We start from the raw sequence: 16,727 nt of genomic DNA, 5'->3' as shown, positions 1-16,727 counted from the left end.
TGAATGGTATGCCTTGGAAACAAACAGCGATCTTTCTGTCATTTTGATTGCAGCTAAGTACTGCATTTCAGACTCTTCTGTTGACTATTATGGCTACTCCATTTCTTCTAATGGATTCTTGCCCACCGTAGTAGATATAATGGTTATCTGAGTTAAATTCATCCATTCCAGTCCATTTTAGTTTGCGGATTCCTAAAATATCGGTGTTCACCCTTGCCATCCCGTTTGACCACTTTCAATTTGCCTTGATTTAAGGACTTAAGATTCCAGGTTCCTATGCAATATTGCTCTTTACAGCATCAGACTTTACTTCCATCACTGGTCACATCCACAACTGGGTGTTGTTTTGCTTTGGCTCCATCTCTTCATTCTTCCTGAAGTTATTTCTCCTCTGATCTCCAGTAGCATATTGGGCACCTACCGACCTGGGGAGTTCATCTTTCAGTGTCCTATCTTTTTGCCTTTTCATACTGTTTCATACTGGTCAGAATGGCCATAATCAAAAAATCTACAATCAGTGTTGTGGTGGGTGTGGAGAAAAGGAAACCCTCCCACACTGTTGTTGGTGGAAATGTAAATTGGTACAGCCACAATGGAGAACAGCATTGAGGTTCCTTAAAAAACTACAAATAGAATTATTATATGATTCAGCAATCCCACTTCTGGGCATGTATCTGGAGAAAACTGTAATTTGAGAAGATACATGACCCCCAGTGTTCACTACAGCACTATTTACAATAGCCAGGACATGTAAGCAGGCTAAATGTCCATCACCGAATGAGTGGAAAAAGAAGATGTGATATATAAGATGCACACACACAATGGAATATTTGTTGTTTAGTCACTAGGTTGTGTCTGACTCTTTTGTAACCCCATGGACTGTAGCCTGCCAGGCTTCTCTTTTCTGGGATTTCCCATGCAAGAATACTGGAGAGGGTTGCCATTTCCTATTCCAGGGGATCTTCCAAACTCAGGGGTCAAACCCTTATCTTTTGTATTGTCAGGTAGATTCTAATGGAATATTACTCAGCCTTTAAAAAAAACTAAGGAAAAATAATAAAATACACATAATTCAAGCTACTAGAAATAATAAGGGAAATATTTTAGCATACAGGAAAGATATGCGTTTTCAGTGCAATAAAGTATGAAAAAATGGAAATGCTTTTTGTTAAGGGAAAACAAAGTGATTTTTTCCTGATCCTGGTTATTTTAAAATGGGAGAGAAAATGAAGGTTAACCTAATATGGATACACTGGAGCAGGAATGGTAACCCACTCCAGTGTTCTTGCCTGGAAAACCTCCTGGACAGAGGAGTCTGGCAGCATATAGTCCATGGGGTCACAAAAGAGTTGGACATGACTCAGCGACTAAACAATATGTACACAGAAAATTGTGGAAGGTTGTTTATGGGAAAGGAACCCTGAGGAGAGTTTTGTAAGTGGTCAGAAATGGTTAGGATTAGATTGGATTTTAATTAGGTAAATGATCTAATTAGGGACTTTGTTATTAAAAGTAAGATGATGAAAGACTGAAGTTTTGGTGCTCTCTGTTAAGAGAACCAAGTTTTCTTGGAATACTGAGCTACTGTTGATTACAGATTTTACATTCCTCACCTCCTTTAAGTGATCTGTCATAACTTTATTTGCCTTTGAAATCTTTTAATGGTACTTTGGTTAAGTGAATAAGTGGTGCTTTACAGTCATCTTGTACCCTATTTGACCAGGCATTTTAAAGCCTTTTTGACAAAGATTTCCGAAAAAATCCCAAGGGTCAAATTCTAATTGAAGTTTTTTGGATCTCGAGCTAACTTTGGGATGCTTCAGAGGGCCGCTGAAGCATCGAAGAGAGAAATATTAAACTAATTAGGATTATTTGATATTTCAGACTACATGGGAAGCATTATAAAATGAGTGGTGATAAATCTTAAGTTGTACAGTATGGATAAATGTCATTAATATAAATTTCCTAGAAATCATGTGAAATTTCTAAAACTTGGATATGTCTGAGTATAGTATTATCAGTCATAATTCTAGCTATTATCTTTAAACACTGTATGACACACTGTATGTCAAGTTTGTCAACTGCATTCCCATCAGATCTTTAACCAAGCTTTTTAAGCTTTTTCAAAGAGAAAAAGAGAGTTATTTATTCAAAGAGAGTTATTATTGCATTCTAATGCATAAGCAAAAAGAATTTCATTTTAAGATTCATAGAAAGGACTTTTGACTAGTACTGCTGCTGCTGCTGCTAAGGTGCTTCAGTCGTGTCCGACTCTGTGCGACCCCATAGAAGGCAGCCCACCAGGCTCCACCCTCCCTGGGATTCTCCAGGCAAGAACACTGGAGTGGGTTGCCATTTCCACAGGTTTCTGTAAACATTCAGATCACACTGCTCAGCTGAATAACTACAGAAATCTAATGGAAACACTGATGTAACCCTGATGGTTCCTTCAAACTGTTAACAAAATATAAGATCAAAGATTAGGTACATTGGATAGAGTGAACTGATGAATATAGTTATACGTTTTATAGTTTTTATCTGAAATATTACTGGCTTTTAATCTGTGTTTTCCATATATGGGGAAAGCTTTCCCCTTAAGCTAATTATAACATATAGTAACCTGGTAAGTTATAACTTTGTAAGTAAAATTGAAACATTTATGTCTTCTCTACCCAATCCCTTCACAATTTGGAAACTCAGTATTTTTATTTTCATGGAAATATAGCTACTTGCATGAGTTCACTAAGAATCTGTTCTCCTTATAATGGGACACAGTAATAATGACTATATGACCATGGCTTTAAGTGGAATATCCTATTTGGAAAATACGTAAACTCAAATATGACTACACAGCGTTAAAGAACTAAAGTGGACTTTATGGAACCATAAAGCCCCTTGAAAAAACAGTTGTGGTTCAGTAACAAAATCTGGAGGGTATATTCTCTGGCTACAGTTCGATCAAACCAGAAATCAATCATAAAAAGATAACTAAAAAATCTGACATTTGAACTATACACTATACTCATAAAAAAAACCATGGGTCAAAGGCAAATTACAATTATATGAGAAAAAGTTTTAATTGGTTGGTATTGAAACTGCAATACGAATTGCAATATGAATATTTCAAATACTGGCCAAAGAAAGACATTCTGAACAAAAGTTCTGTGACTGAGAGGAAGGTAAACTACTTGAATACTGAATGAAACATTCTAGCCAGAATCATTACTATCATAATTTCCCACATATCCACCAATTCTTTACCTTGCATCTATCAGCCAGGGTAACCAAATTCACATGAAAATTCAGTACTATTTAGAGAAACACTAATAAATATGATTTCTCTTCTAGATCTCTCCTATTTCCAAACCCATACATCCAAAACTCTACTGCAAACTCAACCTGGATTTTTCACAGGCATCTCAAAATTTAGTATGTCCAAAACTGAACCCTTGACTTTTCCTTCAAAATCTATTTCTCTTGAGGTCAGTTCCATGTTAGTAAAGGGCACCCCCGTTCACCCAGTTGTCTGAGCAAAATCCAGGCTGTGTCCATTAGGACTGAGAAAGTAAAACAAAATTTACCCTACAGACATAAAAAAAAAACAAGAGAACTGGACAAAATGCATGAAACAACTTTCAGACATCTGACAAGGCAAAGATGAACAGTGACTCGAGAAGAGAAATAAAAATGCCATTCACACCTGCATGACGTACAGATAAGCCGAAACAGTGGCCCTGCCCAGGGGCTGCGGGGCTTGGTGCCCCCATCCCCACACCCACCCCGTCCCCATCCCGCCCTTCCTGCCCTACCCCGCCTGGGGACTGGCTTAAGTGGAAGCCCTTTGTTCTTAGCGCTGTCCCTTGAGCAGGGAAGGATGATGGCAGCGCCAGCTTCACTAGACACAGTGAGCTGACAGGGTAGAATGCCTAAGGTGTGCCTACCAAATTGAGAGTATTAATGTAGCTTCATCTTTCTAGAGATGCCTAAGGGGTAAGCACAGAGTTGTACTTACAGTGACTGCAATTTGAAACCTAAATCAGGAATACAGGCTGGAGAAGGCCAACGTCTCTCAAGATGGCGGCCAGGCAGAATGAAGAGCCCAAGACTGCAGGTATGGGTGGGCGTGGCCAGGGGCGTGGCCTCGGATACCAAGTCAGGGACTGAGATGAAATACAAGGCTAACACCTGACCTTAGCTCAGAGCACCACACTTTAAATGTCTTTTAAGGTATGGACTGTTTTGTCTTGCTCTTCCTTAAAATAACTTACACATAAACTCAGTTCTTGTCAGTCATTTAGTTCAGGCATTAACTAACTTTGTACCCCAGTTTGTTATTAATTCTCTTTCTGTTTTACTTTTTTTTCTCTTAACTAACCTGCTTCAAAAATTTACACCTTTGTTTAATCTCTGATTCCTCCAGGCATTTCTCTAGCTCTCATCTTATTTCTGACTTTTAGACTTATATCCAACTGTTTACTGGTCATATTCATCTGAATGTCCTGCTGTAGACACCTCAGAGTCCATCAACCCTAACCTGAAGGATCTTTCCATCAAATACAGTTCATTGCCTCTGTCTTCAAATCCCTAAATGACAAGATTTGAAACCAATATTTCATTTGTAATTCCTCCTTTTTCCTTTCCAACTCCATTCCCATGGTTACCTACCAAATTCTGATTATTATACTTCCTACTCATTTTTCCTAGACATTCTCTTATTGATTGCAATGCCCATTATTTTCTTGGGCTCCAAAAATCACTGCAGACAGTGATTGCAGCCATGAAATTAAAAGACACTTGCTCTTTGTTTTGTTTTGTTTTGGGTTTTTTTGGCTCTTACACTTAACTTTATTTTTTATTTTTATTTTTTGGAAGAAAAGGTATGACAAACTTAGCATATTAAAAAGCAGAGACATCATTTTTTCTGACAAAGGTCTGTCTAGTCAAAGCTATGGTTTTTCCAGTAGTCATGTATGGATGTGAGAGCTGGACCATAAAGAAGGCTGAGTGCTGAAGAATTGATGCTTTTGAACTGTGGTGTTGGAGAAGATTATTGAGAGTCCCTTGGACAGCAAGGAGATCAAACCAGTCAGTCCTAAAGGATATGAGTCCTGAATATTCATTGGAAGGACTGATGCTGAAGCTCCAAAACTTTGGCCACCTTATGTGAAATGTGGTCTCATTGGAAAAGACCCCTGATGCTGGGAAAGATTGAGGACAACAGGAGAAGAGGGCAACAGAGGATGAGGTGGTTGGATGGCATCTCTGACTCAGTGGACATGAGTTTGAGTAAACTTCAGGAGATAGTGAAGAACATGGAAGCCTGGCATGCTGCAGTTTATGGGGTTGCAAAGAGTTGGACACAACTTAGCAACTGAACTACAACAGGCTGATAATCATCACCCTGGTAACAACTTCTTAGTACTACTATGCTAAGTGTTAAGATCTCACTACTTCCAGTATACCTTTCCAAAATGTGCCTTTCAAGAGTTGTCTAGTGATATTTTTTAAAAATGCATACCTGACCATAGTTAAAATTCATCCCTGCTGCTGCTGCTGCTGCTGCTAAGTCGCTTCATTCGTGTCTGACTCTGTGTGACCCCATAGATGGCAGCGCACCAGGCTCCCCCGTCCCTGGGATTCTCCAGGCAACTGGAGTGGGTTGCCATTTCCTTCTCCAATGCATGAAAGTTAAAAGTGAAAGTGAAGTCGCTCAGTAAGTGTCCGACTCTTCGTGACCCCATGGACTGCAGCCTACCAAGCTCCTCCGTCCATGGGATTTTCCAGGCAAGAATACTGGAGTGGGTTGCCATTGCCTTCTCTGAAAATTCATCCCTAATGTTAAATTTTTAGCTCCTTAAGTTGGATCCTGCCTTTCTTCCCAGCTTCATCTTCCTTCTTCTCTCCTTCATCCCAACTCAGCAAAAGTTGGGTAACTCCAGTAAAAGTAAACCCCTTGTACTGCTCTCCTAGACCATTATGTGTCTTTCTTCATGCTGTCCCTACTGCCAGGCTGACCCACTTTCCACCTCTAACTTTCACCTGGTTAATACCTCTTGTTGGTGTAAGACTCACAGGAAGCTGATCATTTTTGATCATCACCACCTATTCCTCAGAACCATACTCAGTTAAATATTTCCTCCTCTTGTCCTATATGTCCCGTGAAATCATTGTATCCACTGAGATTAGGTAGCAATCAAGGGATTAAGAAATCTTTTCTGATATGAAGATTTTCTAAAACTTCTTCTTTAGACTTTTCTTTTCTCTTCTCTTATCAAGAGAGAATGAAACAAGTTCTGGAGGTTGGTCCCATGTTAGGGCAGACATAGGTCTGATACTATCATTCTTAGTTTTAAAGCAGAAGCAAGACAAAATTAAAGCATGCAAAGCAGAATATAAAAAGGGTAACAAAGAGTTTATCAAATAAGTCTAATTATCACATTTTTATTTCAAAGAACATAAGTACTCAATCTCTGTGTAAGGCTTCAAATCTAACCACAAAATATAGTTAAAGAATTTGACTCAGGGACATGATATAGGATAAGAGACCACGAGTTCTCACTGATATCCGGGAAATATTTTCTCCCAGCTTTATTGTCCCAAAAGAACTGACTCAGTTTCAGACTTGTTATTCATCTAATTAAATGGCTGTTTTGTAATGAATACTGTTCAAAGTCTAGTAAGCCACATATGATTTTAGACAAAAAGTATGATGAACTGATATAAGATTGTGCTAGAAGAACTGAGTTATTTTTTTAAGGACACTTTCGAACCTGCAAACGAAGAATGTTAGCCATTTTTTCACAACTCTACCCTCCTGTAGAGTAGGAACTCTTAGTCAAATAGTTTCCATAAGGAACAAGCTGACCCAAGACAAACTTTTCTTTCTAGTGATCATTGTTACACTATCATCTTGGGGAGAATTCTACTGAAAACAACATAAGAGAGTTTGCAGTTTGTTATAGTGCCTGGAAAATCCCATGGACGGAGGAGCCTGGTGGGCTGCAGTCCATGGGGTCATGAAGAGTCAGACACGACTGAGCGACTTCACTTTCACTTTTCACTTTCATGCACTGGAGAAGGAAATGGCAACTCACTCCAGTGTTCTTGCCTGGAGAATCCCAGGGACGGGGGAGCCTGGTGGGCTGCCGTCTATGGGGTCGCACAGAGTCAGACACAACTGAAGCGACTTAGCAGCAGCAGCAGCAGCAGCATAGTCCATAAAGCCTGTTTCATATACTTTGCAAACATATGTACACACACACACACACACAAAAACAGTCATTTGCTACTTAAACATCTAGGCTGGCCTACTGTCACTTAAGTCTGTGTGTGACAGGAGAGGCTTCTCAGAAAAGTGTAAGAAGCAAGTAATATTAAAACAAACACTCAGATTTCTAACCTGCAGCCTACAGTCTAGGCAATAGCAATCCCAAACTTTATTTGTATCATTCTAATTACTGTTAGAGCAATTCTGTTTGTTACTGCTTGGACTGAAGGCTGAGTCAGGAGCTGTTTTAAGTACCAGTTATCTAAATCTGCAAAATAATAAAACTGACACAAAAAAGGGATAAATTCAAGACCTATAGCTGGTGAGTGACTCACCAGCTGAGTGACAGCCTCTGATTTTCCTTTCTTGGCAGTATGCTGGGGCTTGATGCCAGACTCTAGTCATCTGTACAACAGTGTATCAAGCCCAAAGTCTGGACATTATCTTCACTAAAACATATGGTATTCCTATTTTAACAACTGTCCTTTTATATTAAAAGTAATGATTCTCTTCATGAAAGCTCATTGAAATTAATATTTTTGCTCTTAATACACTCATAATGAAGAAATACTGAACAGCAAGTTTGAAAGAGCTACTCATTGGTAATATTGGGGCTGAAACTCTTAACAACTTGACAAGAAATAAAGAATCCCATGCTTTTGAACAGAATATCCGCAAGCAGCCTGAAGTGGTTTTAGGTTGTTTTCAGTGTTGATTGGTCTTTGATTCTGTGGACAGAAACCAGTTATTGGCTAAGATGCTCAAGCATAACTCTGACTCCTAGTTATTGATTCTTCTATAAAATTTCCATATTAGTGTGAGTAAAAGGTTTTGTGGCATAAAATCTGATAAACCAAGTAATTCCAAGCATTATAAAACAGGACTGCATTTGCTGTGTGTCAGGGTTTGTGTTAAATACAATGCATATGTTATTTATTTCTTCAGAGTCTTAGAGTTAGATATTATCATTGTATTTATGTCACAGGTCTAGAAACTGAGAAAGATTAAGTAGCTTCTCCACAGTCACATATACCTCTGACTCATTAACTGTAGCTTCCCAGGTGGCACTAGTTGTAAAGAACCCGCTTGCCAATGCAGGAGACATAAGAGACATGGGTTCAATCCCTGGGTCAGGAAGATCTCCTGGAGGAGGGCATGGCAACTTGCTCCAGTATTCTTGCCTGGAGAATCCCATAGACAGTGGAGCCTGGAAGGATACAGTCCATGGGGTCACAAAGAGTTGGATACCACTGAAGCGACTCATATAATCTAACCCAGTCCATTTGACTTCAGTTACATTATGAAACTTTTTTTTCCTAGACCTGGATTCTTCAGTTAAGTAGCTGTGAGCCACCCATGGCTAACTAAATTTTAATTAATAAAAATTTAACAAAAATAAAAGTCAAGTTTCTCTGCTACTAATCACATTTGAAGTGCTTAACAGCCATGTGTCTCTAGCAGTTATTGTACTTGACAATGAAGGCAGAGAAAGTTAGTATTCAAAGTTTATTGGACAGTGCTGGTCTAGAATCACTGGTAACTGAAATGCCCTCTCTCTTTTCTTACAATGAGAAATACATGAAGTACGTTGTTACTTTGACTTCCAGGAAGTTCAGTTCCAAAGTTTAAAAGCTAAAGTATAACAATATTTTAACTCTTGTGAGCAACATACCTGTGTCATCTTTTCCTTGGGCCTAATTTTCTGTTATTTATTACTGCTTCATTGAAAAAGTTCTTGTTGGAAGTTTTCTTAAATCATTTGTGGAAAAGGCCAGTAGATAAATATAAATAAAAATCAGGACACTTCATCTGATTTTGTATGACCTCCCTGGTATAAAGTATGGAATAGTCAACTATATGCTGTCTAAAAGAAACACACTTCAAAAATAACAACAGTTATTAATAGTCAGGATGAAAGTAAGTGGATGGAAAGGTTATACATGAATCAAAGGAATGCAGAAGAGGCTACATTCATACCAGATAAATTATACTTCAGACCAAAGATAATTACTAGAAACACAGAAGGACATTATATAATGATAAAGGGCCAGCCCACAAAGAAGACATAGCTATTCTAAATTTGTGTGCAACAGACAACAGAATTACAAAATATGTGAATGAAAACTTGATAGAACTAAAAGGTGAAATAGATGGATCCATAATAGTTTAAGTATTCAACACTAAACTCTCAAAAATTGATAGGACAATTAGATTGAAAATCAGCAAATATTTATAGGAATTCAACAACAGCAACCAATAGGTCTAATTGATATGTATAGAACATTCCACCAAACAACATCAGTATATACATTCATTTCAAATCCTTACAGAACATAAGCAAGTATGACCATATTCTGAGTCTTAAAACAGACCTTGACAATATAAAAGGAGTTAAATCACACATGATGTGTTCTATGATACACTGGAATCAAAATAGTAATCATAACAGAAAGATAACATGAAAATCTTCAAAATTTTGGAAACTAAACCACACACTTCAAAATAATCTATGGGTCAAAGAGCAAGTCTCAAGGAAAATCATAAAAATACACTGAACTCAACGAAAGTGAAAATACAACACATACAATTTATGGGACATACCTAAGGCTGTGATGAGAGGGAAATTTATGGCAGTAAATATATAAATTAGTAAAGAGGAAGTCTCAAAACAATAACATAGCTCCCAAGAATCTAGAAAAGAAGAGCAAAATAGACCCAAGAGCAGCAGGAAGAAGGAAAGTAAAATAAAGAGGGATGAGACACGAGAGAAGTGGTTATGACTAGCAAAGGGCAATATGAGAAATCCTTGTAGTTATGGAATTGTCCTGCATCTTCACTATATCAATGTCAATGTTCTGGTTATGATACTGTTACTCTAGTTTTGTAAGTTGTTCCTCTTTACCACATATGTAAAGAGTATGTGGTGTATTCCTTTGTATTCTTAAATATCTCTTCAGTTCAGTTCAGTTCAGTTCAGTCGCTCAGTCGTGTCCGACTCTTCATGACCCCATGAATTGCAGCACGCCAGGCCTCCCTGTCCATCACCAACTCCCGGAGTTCACTCAGACTCATGTCCATCGAGTCAGTGATGCCATCCAGCCATGTCATCCTCTGCCGTCCCCTTCTCCTCCTGCCCCCAATCCCTCCCAGCATCAGAGTCTTTTCCAATGAGTCAACTCTTCACTACATGATATAAAAAGCTACAATTTTCTCAAAACACTTAAAAGAGACAAGCCACAAAATAGATTTTACAGGACAAAATAAGAAAAAAACCATCAAGATTACAACGAATTCCAACAAAAATATTCAATAGATAAAATGAAGAAAAGATTGAAAACTCACTTCACAAAAGAGGAAAAGCACAATAAAATACAATACACACACCAGATTGGTTATGATGAAATAGTCTGATGGTACTGAATGTTAGCAAGGTCCGAGCAATTTGAGAAAGGTTGAGTAATGGATATGAACTTCCAGATTGGTGGCAGATTAAATTGGTACAACTTCTTTGGAAAACTCTTAGGAATTATTTTAGAAATCTGAAGATATATTTGCCCTAATATCCAATAATTCACAACTAGAATGTCTCCTAGGTAAACATGTGCTTTTGGGCACTAAATATAAAGCACTGTTCTTAGCAGCATTCCTTGTCATAGCCTCAAACAGCCAAAAACTCCCAAATGCTCATTGAGAAGAATTAATAAATAATGTCAGCACATTCAGACAACTGAATAACATGGAGCAAACAAAGCCAGATGACCAGACCTTTAGCATAGGATTTATTGGAAGACATCAGTAGCAGGTTTGGAAGTCCCCTGTTGCTTATTCCATTTGTAGTCAACATACAGGAATGAGAGGGGCCCTGATTCTTGTATTAATATGACTGCCAACAAGGGAGGATATTGCTTCACAAAGGAAGAGGCTGGAAAAACACAGAATGGCTAGCTTGACAAGGGTTGTGATCCAAAGCCTGCATGACATGGCAGAATTGTGGCTTATAGCCTCTTCCACCATTTCATCGTATATCAGTTAGGAGTTAGGCACTCATCAGACTAACCATTTACCACCACACACTCAAACTGAGGAAACACAATCTTTGGGTCAATATCAAGCCTACCTACCAGTGGGCCAAACCATGATCTAACATTCCTTCTATCTTACACATAAGAAATCTGTACTTGTCCTCTCAGGAACAACATGGAGGATCTTCTGTGATTTTACTGTTCATTTTTAATTGTTTCTTTCCTCTCATAAACCAACATTAAGAGTCATCAGTTCTTTATCAATCTTGACCCCTTGATCTAAAAGCCAAAATCAAATAGATTATAGGAGATAGCAGCTCACTTAGCTCTCCTACAGTTAGCTCCTCACCTGGAGGTGGGGATGGAGAGTGTGATGGTTAACACTGTGTCAACTTGACTGGGCCTCAGTCAAGTTGGGAAGCTCAGTATCTGGTTAAATGTTATTTCTGTGTAGATCTGTGAGGGTGTTTCGAGAAGAGATCAGCATTTGAATTGATGGACTGGATAAAGCAGATGGTTCTCCTTGGCGTGGGTGGGCATCATCCAATTAACGGAGAGCCTAAAAAAACCAAAAAGGTAGAGGAAGACTGCTCGCTGTTTGACTATTCACCTGGGACATTGATCTTCTCCTGGTCTCATTGCTCCTGGTTCTCAGGCATCAGACTTCAACTAGAATCCAGCTCTTTGGCTGTCTAGCCTTCAAACTACACCACTGGGATTCATTCAAGTCTCCAACTTGTAGATGCAGATCATGGGACTTCTCAGCCTCCATAACTGCTTAAGTCAATGCCTTAAAATATACAAACAAATATACAAACATGAGACCCATCCATTTCTCTTAATATTTAAAGTAAAAGTGAAAAGAAGAATAAATACACATCGAAGTACATAGTGGTAAAAGGACACCTCATCTTCAACTTAATCTCAAATGAATCTGGAAGAATAAACATATGTCATAATATATTTTTTATTAGGTTTTCTTAAGTTTGAAATTATTTCAAAATTTAAAATTAGAAAAGAAAGGAAAGGGAGAAAGAAAGGCATACTCCAATTCTAATATTTTTATCTCCTTTTTTGAAGGAAATAAAACTCATCCAGCAGAGGCAGTGGTACCTCAGAGTATGACAAGATAGCTAATGGGGCTGACATGACAAGACAGAGTGCTGGTTAGGGACCTGGACCATAGTGGGAGGACAAAAACCACAAAGACAGCAGGACAGAGCTAACATTTCCAACACTCTGCAAACATTTCCATTTGCAGAGAGTTTGGCCACACACTGTAAAAACAGGGTACTCTTACAACTGACAGACTATCATCTCAGGCCAACAAACCCATCCAAAATGAACACAGTCTCGGATTTGGAGATCCTTCTCTTTGATCTAAGGATTCAGGCCATCAGAAGATGTTAATTTTTTTAGCTCCTTATTCAAGATGGAAAAAGAGGCCAGCTTCTTGAAGAATAGCCTTATTCTAAAAGTTGTCACAGTTCATTCCCTGACTTCTCAGACTGCTCTCACCTAGTATATGGCTCTCATCCTAGAAAACCTCTCAATGTTGTACACAAGGACAAGATGTGGACAGCAGCCTAGGGAACTTAGGGAGTCAAAAGCTGCTACACAGATAAAACCATTTCACACAAAATAGCATGGGAAACATCACTGAGTCAAGAGCCTCTGAAAGAGTTGCTAGATGCAGATACAAAGTAAAATGTGGTAGTTTTCCCTCCCATATTAGCATCAGCTGTGCCAAAATAATGGTACAGGCATAATGGTACAGGAAAGAGAGCTATTTAATATCCTTTGCAGACTGAAAAACACTATGGCATCCCTCAAGATGTTTGGTGTTGGCAGATGCAAACTATTACATTTAGAATGGATAGGATGTCCAGAGATAAACTTACACACCTATGGTCAACTAATGTATGAAAAAGGAGACAAGAATATGCTATGGATAAAAGATAGATTCTTCAATAAGTTGTGCTGGGGAAATTGGACAGTTACATGTAAAAAAGGAGGGTTCCCCAATGGTTCACTGAGTAAAGAATCCTCCTGCAATGCGAGACACAAGAGACGCAGGTTCAATCTCTGGGTTGGGAAGATACCCTAGAGAAGGAAATGGCAACCCACTCCAGTATTCTTGCCTGGGAAATCCCATGGACTGTAGGCAGGCTATAGTCCAAAGCGTTACAGTCAGAGATGACTGGGTACACATGCACACACATGTAGAATAATGAAATGACAACATTCTCTAACCCCATTCACAGCAATAAACTCAAAATGAATTAAAGACCTGAATATAACTCCAGACATCTAAATTGTTAGAGGAAAACACAGGCAGAAAATGCTTTGACATAAATAACAGCAAGGTATTTTTTGACCCACCTTGTAGAGTTATGGAAATAAATAAAAAAAAAAAAAGTACCTAATTAAATGCATTTGCATATCAAAGGAAACCATAAACAAGATGAAAGATAACCCTCAGAATGGGAGAAAATAATTTCACACAAAAGGACTGACAAAGGATCAATGTCCAAAATATAAAAAATAGCCCAAGCAGCTCAATATCAAGAAAATAAACAACCCAATAAAAAAATGGGTGAAAGACCTAAATAGACATTTCTCCAAAGAAGACATACAGATAGCCAACAAGCATATTAAAAGATGCTCAACATCACTAATCATTAGAGAAATGCAAATCAAAACTACAATGAGGTATCACCTCATACTGGTCAGAATCATCATCATAAAAAATCTACAAACAATAAATGCTGAAGAGGGTGTGGAGACAAGGGGACTCCCATGCACTGCTGGTACGAGTTTAAACTGATACAGTCACTATGGAAAACAGTATTGAGGTTCCTTAAAAAACTAAAACTACAACTACCATGTGACCCAGCAACCACACTACAGGGCATAAACCACCAAAAAAGCACAATTCAAAAAGATATGTGCCCCCAAATTCATAGCAGCACTACTCTAAATATTCTAGATAGTGCTGCTTCCAGGACACGGAAGCAATCTAAATGTCCATCAACAAAGGAATGGATATGGAAGATGTGGTACATACACATACATAATGGAATATTACTCACCCACAAAAAGTAATGAAATGGGTCATTTGTAGAGAAGTGGATGGACCTAGAATGTCATACAGAGTGAAAGTCAGAAACTGAAAAACAAATATTGTATATTAATGAATATATGTGGAATCTAGAAAAATGATATGGATGAACTTATTTGCAAAGCAGAACTAGAGACACAGATGTAGAGAACAAATACATGGATACCAAGGGGGAAGGGGGTGGTGGGAGAAGTTGGGAGATTGGGATTGACACATATACGCTATTGATATTATGTATAAAATAGATAACTATCAAGAATATATTATACAATACAGGGAACTCTACTTAAGGCACTGTGTTGATCTGAATGGGAAGGAAGTCCAAAAGAAGGGGTCGTATGAATATGTATGGTTGATTCATTATGCCGTACAGTAGAAAATAATACAACATTGTAAAGCAACTACACTGCAATAAAAATTAATTTAAAAGGCTTCAAATCAGGTATTATATATATGTTCAAAGAATTAAAGCATAACCATGGTGTGAGTGCACACAATTGCACTCATCTCACATGAATGAATAGTGAATCAACAAATATAGGTTCTATTATTAAAAAAAAAAAACAAGGAATATACTGGAGTTGAAGCATAACATGGTAAATGAAAATCTCACTTGTGATGCTAAATGAAAGATTCAACCTGGGAGAAGAAAGAATTAGTAAATTTGAAGAAAGACCCATAGATATTCCCAAATATAAGAAGCACAGAGGGAAAAAGGATGGAAGAAAAAAGTAACAGAGCATCAAAGAACTGTTGTTCAGTTGCTCAGTTGTGTCTGACTTTTTGTATGCCATGGACTGCAGCATGCCAGGCTTTCCTGTCCTTCACCATCTCCTGGAGCTTGTTCAAAATCATGTTCATTGAGTAAGTGATACCATCCAACCTTCTCCTCCTTGGGCATCCCCTTCTCCTCCTGCCTTCAATCTTTCAAAGCATCAGGGTCTTTTCCAATGAGTCATTTCTTTGTATCAGGTGGCCAATTGGAGCTTCAGCTTCAGTCCTTCAAATGAATATTCAGAGTTGACTTCCTTTAGGATTGACTGGTTTGATCTCCTTGCTGTCCAAGGGCCTCTCAATAGTCTTCTCCACCATCACAGTTCAAAAGCATCAATTCTTTCACGCTCAGCTTTCTTTATAGTCCAACTCTCATATCCATAAATGACTACTGGAAAAACCATAGCTTTGACTAGTTGGACCTTTGTTGGCAAAGTGATATCTCTGCTTTTTTTTTTGAACCCAAGAAAATAAAGTCTGTCACATGTTTCCATTTTTTCTCCATCTATTTGCCATGAAGTGATGGGACCAGATGCCATGATCTTTGTTTTTTGAATGTTGAGTTTTAAGCCATCTTTTTCACTCTCCTCTTTCACTTTCATGGGTACAATAAAGGACAGAAATGCTGTTGACCTAGCAGAAGCAGAAGATATTAAGAAGAGGTGGCAAGAATACACAGAAGAACTGTACAAAAAAGATCTTCACAACCCAGATTATCATGATAGTGTGATCACTCACCTAGAGCCAACATCCTGGAATGTGAAGTCAGGTGAGCCTTAGGAAACAATCACTGCCAAAAAAGCTAGTGGAGGTGATGGAATTCAAGTTGAGCTCCTTCACGTCTTAAAAGATGACGCTGTGAAAGCGCTATACTCAATATGCCAGAAAATTTGGAAAACTCAGCAGTGGCCACAGGACTGGAAAAGGTCAGTTTTCATTCCAATCCCAAAGAAAGGCAAAGCCAAATAATGCTCAAACTACCACACAATTGAACTCATCTCACATGCTAGCAAAGTAATGCTCAAAATTCTCCAAGCCAGGCTTCAACAGTACGTGAACTGTGAACTTTCAGATGTTCAAGCTGGTTTTAGAAAAGGCAGAGGAACCAGAGATCAAATTGCCAACATCTGCTGGATCATTGAAAAAGCATGACAGTTCCAGAAAAACATCTACTTCTGCTTTATTGACTATGCCAAAGACTTTGACTGTGTGGATCACAACAAACTGTGGAAAATTCTTCAAGAGATGGGAATACCAGACCACCTGTCCCGCCTTCTGAGAAATCTGTATGCAGGTCAGGAAGCAACAGTTAGAACTGGACATGGAACAACAGACTGGTTCCAAATAGGAAAAGGAGTATGTCAAGGCTATATATTGTCACCCTGCTTATTTAACTTATATGCAGAGTACATCCTGAGAAACGCTGGACTGGAAGAAACACAAGCTGAAATCAAGATTGCCGGGAGAAATATCAATAACCTCATATATGCAGATGACACCACTCTTATGGCAGAAAGTGAAGAGGAACTAAAGAGCCTCTTGA

Source organism: Bos mutus, chromosome 15, assembly GCF_027580195.1.
Source record: "Bos mutus isolate GX-2022 chromosome 15, NWIPB_WYAK_1.1, whole genome shotgun sequence".
NCBI lineage: Eukaryota > Metazoa > Chordata > Mammalia > Artiodactyla > Bovidae > Bos > Bos mutus.
This window is presented reverse-complemented; position numbering follows the sequence as displayed.